The sequence below is a fragment of the Argopecten irradians genome, chromosome 7 (genome assembly GCF_041381155.1).
Source record: "Argopecten irradians isolate NY chromosome 7, Ai_NY, whole genome shotgun sequence".
NCBI classification, from domain to species: domain Eukaryota; kingdom Metazoa; phylum Mollusca; class Bivalvia; order Pectinida; family Pectinidae; genus Argopecten; species Argopecten irradians.
Window position 1 is genome coordinate 9,215,532 of NC_091140.1, and position 7,930 is coordinate 9,223,461.

The following is a 7,930-nucleotide window of genomic DNA, read 5'->3' on the forward strand; positions in this document are numbered from 1 at the left end:
TATTAGGTTACAATACAAGTTACCTTTAGACCTTTTATTCTTCTGTATTAGGTTACAATACAAGTTACCTTTAGACCCTTTATTCCTCCGTATTAGGTTACAATACAAGTTACCTTTAGACCCTTTATTCCTCCGTATTAGGTTACAATACAAGTTACCTTTAGACCCTTTATTCTTCTGTATTAGGTTACAATACAAGTTACCTTTAGACCTTTTATTCTTCTGTATTAGGTTACAATACAAGTTACCTTTAGACCCTTTATTCCTCCGTATTAGGTTACAATACAAGTTACCTTTAGACCTTTTATTCCTCCATTTCTCCGTATTACAGGTTACCAATACAAGGTTTACCTTTAGACCTTTATTCCTTCTGTATTAGGTTACAATACAAGTTACCTTTAACCCTTTATTCTTCTCCGTATTAGGTTACAATACAAGTTACCTTTAGACCCTTTTATTCTTCTGTATTAGGTTACAATACAAGTTACCTTTAGACCCTTTATTCCTCCGTATTAGGTTACAATACAAGTTACCTTTAGACCCTTTATTCCTACAAGTACTTTAACCTTTTTTCCGTATTAGGTTACAATACAAGTTACCTTTAGACCCTTTATTCTTCTGTATTAGGTTACAATACAAGTTACCTTTAGACCCTTTATTCCTCCGTATTAGGTTACAATACAAGTTACCTTTAGACCCTTTATTCCTCCGTATTAGGTTACAATACAAGTTAAGACATACACTTTAATTCTTATTCTCCGTATTAGGTTACAATACAAGTTACCTTTAGACCCTTTATTCTTCTGTATTAGGTTACAATACAAGTTACCTTTAGACCCTTTATTCCTCCGTATTAGGTTACAATACAAGTTACCTTTAGACCTTTATTCCTCGTATTAGGTTACAATACAAGTTACCTTTAGACCCTTTATTCTTCCGTATTAGGTTACAATACAAGTTACCTTTAGACCCTTTTATTCTTCTGTATTAGGTTACAATACAAGTTACCTTTAGACCCTTTATTCCTCCGTATTAGGTTACAATACAAGTTACCTTTAGACCCTTTATTCCTCCGTATTAGGTTACAATACAAGTTACCTTTAGACCCTTTATTCCTCTGTATTAGGTTACAATACAAGTTACCTTTAGACCCTTTATTCCTCTGTATTAGGTTACAATACAAGTTACCTTTAGACCCTTTATTCCTCTGTATTAGGTTACAATACAAGTTACCTTTAGACCTTTTATTCCTCCGTATTAGGTTACAATACAAGTTACCTTTAGACCTTTTATTCCTCCGTATTAGGTTACAATACAAGTTACCTTTAGACCCTTTATTCCTCCGTATTAGGTTACAATACAAGTTACCTTTAGACCCTTTATCCTCGTATTAGGTTACAATACAAGTTACCTTTAGACCCTTTATTCCTCCGTATTAGGTTACAATACAAGTTACCTTTAGACCCTTTATTTCTCCGTATTAGGTTACAATACAAGTTACCTTTAGACCCTTTATTCCTCCGTATTAGGTTACAATACAAGTTACCTTTAGACCCTTTATTCCTCCGTATTAGGTTACAATACAAGTTACCTTTAGACCCTTTATTCCTCCGTATTAGGTTACAATACAAGTTACCTTTAGACCCTTTATTCTTCGTATTAGGTTACAATACAAGTTACCTTTAGACCCTTTATTCTTCTGTATTAGGTTACAATACAAGTTACCTTTAGACCTTTTATTCCTCTGTATTAGGTTACAATACAAGTTACCTTTAGACCCTTTATTCTTCTGTATTAGGTTACAATACAAGTTACCTTTAGACCCTTTATTCCTCCGTATTAGGTTACAATACAAGTTACCTTTAGACCCTTTATTCCTCCGTATTAGGTTACAATACAAGTTACCTTTAGACCCTTTATTCCTCCGTATTAGGTTACAATACAAGTTACCTTTAGACCTTTTATTCCTCCGTATTAGGTTACAATACAAGTTACCTTTAGACCCTTTATTCCTCCGTATTAGGTTACAATACAAGTTACCTTTAGACCCTTTATTCCTCCGTATTAGGTTACAATACAAGTTACCTTTAGACCCTTTATTCCTCCGTATTAGGTTACAATACAAGTTACCTTTAGACCCTTTATTCCTCCGTATTAGGTTACAATACAAGTTACCTTTAGACCCTTTATTCCTCCGTATTAGGTTACAATACAAGTTACCTTTAGACCCTTTATTCCTCCGTATTAGGTTACAATACAAGTTACCTTTAGACCCTTTATTCCTCCGTATTAGGTTACAATACAAGTTACCTTTAGACCCTTTATTCTTCTGTATTAGGTTACAATACAAGTTACCTTTAGACCCTTTATTTTCTGTATTAGGTTACAATACAAGTTACCTTTAGACCCTTTTATTCTTCTGTATTAGGTTACAATACAAGTTACCTTTAGACCCTTTATTCTCCTGTATTAGGTTACAATACAAGTTACCTAGTATTAGGTTAAATACAATTACCTTTAGACCTTTATTCCTCCGTATTAGGTTACAATACAAGTTACCTTTAGACCCTTTATTCCTCCGTATTAGGTTACAATACAAGTTACCTTTAGACCCTTTATTCCTCCGTATTAGGTTACAATACAAGTTACCTTTAGACCCTTTATTCCTCCGTATTAGGTTACAATACAAGTTACCTTTAGACCTTTTATTCTTCTGTATTAGGTTACAATACAAGTTACCTTTAGACCTTTTATTCCTCCGTATTAGGTTACAATACAAGTTACCTTTAGACCTTTTATTCGTCTGTATTAGGTTACAATACAAGTTACCTTTAGACCCTTTATTCCTCCGTATTAGGTTACAATACAAGTTACCTTTAGACCCTTTATTCTTCTGTATTAGGTTACAATACAAGTTACCTTTAGACCCTTTATTCTTCTGTATTAGGTTACAATACAAGTTACCTTTAGACCCTTTATTCCTCCGTATTAGGTTACAATACAAGTTACCTTAGACCTTTACCTATTAGGTTACAACCTTTACCTTTAGACCTTATTCCGTATTAGGTTACAATACAAGTTACCTTTAGACCTTTTATTCCTCCGTATTAGGTTACAATACAAGTTACCTTTAGACCTTTTATTCTTTTGTATTAGGTTACAATACAAGTTACCTTTAGACCTTTTATTCCTCTGTATTAGGTTACAATACAAGTTACCTTTAGACCCTTTATTCCTCCGTATTAGGTTACAATACAAGTTACCTTTAGACCTTTATTCTCCGTATTAGGTTACAATACAAGTTACCTTTAGACCCTTTATTCCTCCGTATTAGGTTACAATACAAGTTACCTTTAGACCCTTTATTCTCTCCGTATTAGGTTACAATACAAGTTACCTTTAGACCCTTTATTTCTCCGTATTAGGTTACAATACAAGTTACCTTTAGACCCTTTATTTCTCCGTATTAGGTTACAATACAAGTTACCTTTACCCTTATCCTTTATTTACCTTTAGACCCTTTATTCCTCCGTATTAGGTTACAATACAAGTTACCTTTAGACCCTTTATTCCTCCGTATTAGGTTACAATACAAGTTACCTTTAGACCTTTTATTCTTCTGTATTAGGTTACAATACAAGTTACCTTTAGACCCTTTATTCCTCCGTATTAGGTTACAATACAAGTTACCTTTAGACCTTTTATTCGTCTGTATTAGGTTACAATACAAGTTACCTTTAGACCCTTTATTCCTCCGTATTAGGTTACAATACAAGTTACCTTTAGACCCTTTATTCCTCCGTATTAGGTTACAATACAAGTTACCTTTAGACCCTTTATTCCTCTGTATTAGGTTACAATACAAGTTACCTTTAGACCCTTTATTCCTCCGTATTAGGTTACAATACAAGTTACCTTTAGACCCTTTATTCCTCCGTATTAGGTTACAATACAAGTTACCTTTAGACCCTTTATTCCTCCGTATTAGGTTACAATACAAGTTACCTTTAGACCCTTTATTCCTCCGTATTAGGTTACAATACAAGTTACCTTTAGACCCTTTATTCCTCCGTATTAGGTTACAATACAAGTTACCTTTAGACCCTTTATTCCTCCGTATTAGGTTACAATACAAGTTACCTTTAGACCCTTTATTCTTCTGTATTAGGTTACAATACAAGTTACCTTTAGACCCTTTATTCTTCTGTATTAGGTTACAATACAAGTTACCTTTAGACCCTTTATTCCTGTATTAGGTTACATATAAATTAGACCCTTTATTCCTCCGTATTAGGTTACAATACAAGTTACCTTTAGACCCTTTATTCCTCCGTATTAGGTTACAATACAAGTTACCTTTAGACCCTTTATTCCTCCGTATTAGGTTACAATACAAGTTACCTTTAGACCCTTTATTCTTCTGTATTAGGTTACAATACAAGTTACCTTTAGACCCTTTATTCCTCCGTATTAGGTTACAATACAAGTTACCTTTAGACCCTTTATTCCTCCGTATTAGGTTACAATACAAGTTACCTTTAGACCCTTTATTTCTCCGTATTAGGTTACAATACAAGTTACCTTTAGACCCTTTATTCTTCTGTATTAGGTTACAATACAAGTTACCTTTAGACCCTTTATTCTTCCGTTTTAGGTTACAAACACACTGTGCAACTAATAATAGTCAGGAGTATCTTGCGTCGTCATATGATACCAATGCAAACTTATCCATCCATGTCGACTGAGTTTTGACCGTTAGGGCTACGGCGTTAGATTTATTGCGTCAATAAGACGGTCAGAACTTGAAGTTGTTTTATTTCCAACAATACCTTTGATATTAATTTCCTCTACAGAGATACCCCTATCCACCTACATATACAAAGGCCGGTTATCAACCTGAACAACGAACACGAGGTAAGGTTAATCAACACGAGCTTCTTAGTATTTATCAACTACAGTCTAATTACCAAATGATATAGCACAGGTATATTCATTTTTGAAAAGATTATTTAAGGCAATGAAATATAAAGCATGATCCTTGAATCGATAGCAAAAAATGTGATCAATATTTCAAAGTCTTAACATGGTACAGTATCATAAGTCGCTATAACACCAGCTATAAATACATATGTTGAAAAAGTTATAGAGATTATATGAATCCCACTGTGTTATACAAATGATGTCGTCGTGCATTTTGTATTTATCTTAAATTAAACATATCGATATACAAATGAGAGAAATGAGAGGCCTTATAGACTGCATATTTCTGTTTTTCTGTTTAGATAATTGGAGTGTTCTGGAACCCAGGTGTAGTGGGGGTACAAGAGATTCCAGAGGCAAGCTCCTGTATAGATCTATATTTTGTATACAGATGAATAAAGACAGTATCCAAGAAAATCGAGCTCATGTTCGCGTTCATTCTCTCTCTAGAAATATAGCGAAAAATTGTATTGCGAAAACAAACTGGTTTACAATATATCTGATCATGGCTAAGGAATCTTTTAAATATTCATGTTAATGTTAGAAGTATGATATAATACAGCAATATATCGCTTGATTACTTGAAAGTTCTTATTCTGCCACCATCAAATTTCAGCGCAAAATTAATCTGAAACAGGTTAGTGCAAATTCCTGGTGTGATAAGCGTTAAAATATGATAACTGCTAAAATATCTACAGTACACAAATTCTACATTACAGGATGTTGTACCCCAATTTTACAGAGCATACCAGATGTTTGCAAGAGCCATTTCAAGCTTCCATACAAAAGTTAGTTGGTTAAGTATTTGTGTCTAATGACTTGGCCGTTTATGTACCTTGAGTAGATCATACATTATCTGTTATATATAATTGTACTTTTATACTTGAATTTGCGATATTCTAGAGATATGTATCAGTCTATGGACTATGTCATATAAAAACTGAAAGCATTTCAGGAAATTTAAACTGACCAATCACAAAACATCACAGAGACCGACGCTCAACATGTACCACCGTTATTTGATTCTTTTGGCATATATAAATGGATCACATTACCTGTCTCATCTGTGATGACCCACACTGCTTTCTGATTTGCAATAACATTGTCCATATTTGGATACAAAACAGTGATAATAGCCCATGAAATATCAAGGATGTTGTATTTGATGATGTGATATCTGACTATTATATTATAAGTCTGCCAGATAATGAGCATGTCCTTGTAGTAGAGTTTACATAACATATTCGTGTTTCGTGTAACCTTAATTTTCTTTCCACCACTTAGAATGAAGTTCGGCTTCAGCCAGGAGATCTGGTCGCTTTCAACAACAGAAGAATGACACACAGCCGGAATTCATTTTCTAGTGGAGGTGGTGAACGGCATTTTCAGGTAGAAATTTCCTCGCTTTCCTATACAGAGTTTAGCTAACAATACGTTTGACTTGTATACTCAACAAGGAGTCCTAAAACGATGAATAGTTGGGAAAGCAGTGTCTTCTGTAAAAATCCGCTGAGGTAACAGGTGGCAGATACCACTCGTGGATGTTTAAGTCCCAGCTATTTGTCAATACGACGCGAGGGTTTCATTTAAATCGGATCTCTTTTCTAAATACCTATGTACTGCTGTTGTTTGCAACTTCCGTCATTATTTTATTAAAGTGATTTTGGCGATGTTGCATTTATGAAGGTAAATATTGGCAATAAGTAGAAATGTCATTAAGCCAGCTCATTGCGGCTTCGTTATTCACATCCTAAAGACTACTATCATTGTCATCCCCACCCGATTCAAACGCCTGTATATTTGTATGTTGTAGGGTTGCTATGTAAATATCTGTGAGTATAAAAGTCGTCTGATCAGTCTAACCAAGAAGTACGGCGATGTATCTACAATCAAGCGTGTTGGTAACATGGATTGGATGTAAGACATCAGTGTCACCAAGAAGTATGACGATGTATCGATTGGGTGTAAGATATCGAATCCCTATCAAACAGAAATCAAAGGATGGAGACAGGATGGATCGTTGTTTCCGAAGCAGTATAAACTATTAATAAAATACATTGTTTAATTATGAACATTTTTATTTTATGATAACAGCTCTAACCGCTCTATATATGTCGTATGTATTTGCCATGAATTAATTTAGTTTGAATGAAATGAGCTGGACAAGTAAAGCATGATGGGCCATTTTACATCTATTGTGTGTGATGTAGTCTAGAGAGGTTGGATTGAGGAACCTCGCTCTACATGGATACAACAAAACACATCTGCACTGTTCAAAGCATCTGTTTATTCACTTTTTGTTATCTTTTTGACTTAAAGAGCATATTCCCAGGGGTATGACTCACACAATTAGAGTTAAATTATCTCCTCTTGGGAAGTATAACTTGTCTAAACCGGATGTGAACGGGACCAGTCTACTTGTTCGGTTTATACAGGTGTCCGGTTTATAGAGGAAAGAACCTTATCACAATATGTTCACATGGAAAACATCAGAAGATTTTTTTACTACAGCACAAACATTTATTCTCACCTATGTACATGGTAGAACACAGAATTCCATGCTACGTGTTTTTGGTTTCTGAGGTGTACATGTATGACCCATTTCTCTCGGTGTGCTACATTCAAATGAACTCTCAGAAGTTATGTGTATGTTTTATTGTTAGAATTGACCGTGATTAGACAAGTTATACTGTACTACAATATTGAGGTTGCTGATTATGTTACCAAAAATGAATATTTTCGTACAACAAAACTATCCTTGAAGGACGATAAGATGTTACTCTAAAGGACAAAAAATAAAGTATCGAAGTAGTGATAACAAAAGACTATATTTAGATTTATCCATCCATTCATGAAGGTTTTCTCATGTACGGGATGTTACTCTAAAGGACAAAAAATAAATTATCTAAGTGGTGATAACAAACGACAACATTTAGATTTATCCATCCAT

The 7,930-nt window shown here is 34.2% G+C and overlaps 1 pseudogene; it reads left to right on the top strand.

Moving 5' to 3' along the window:
* Positions 1 to 7,166, top strand: part of LOC138326872 (gamma-butyrobetaine dioxygenase-like) — a 38,397-nt pseudogene extending 31,231 nt beyond the window's left edge.
* Positions 7,167 to 7,930: the final 764 nt, after the last annotated feature.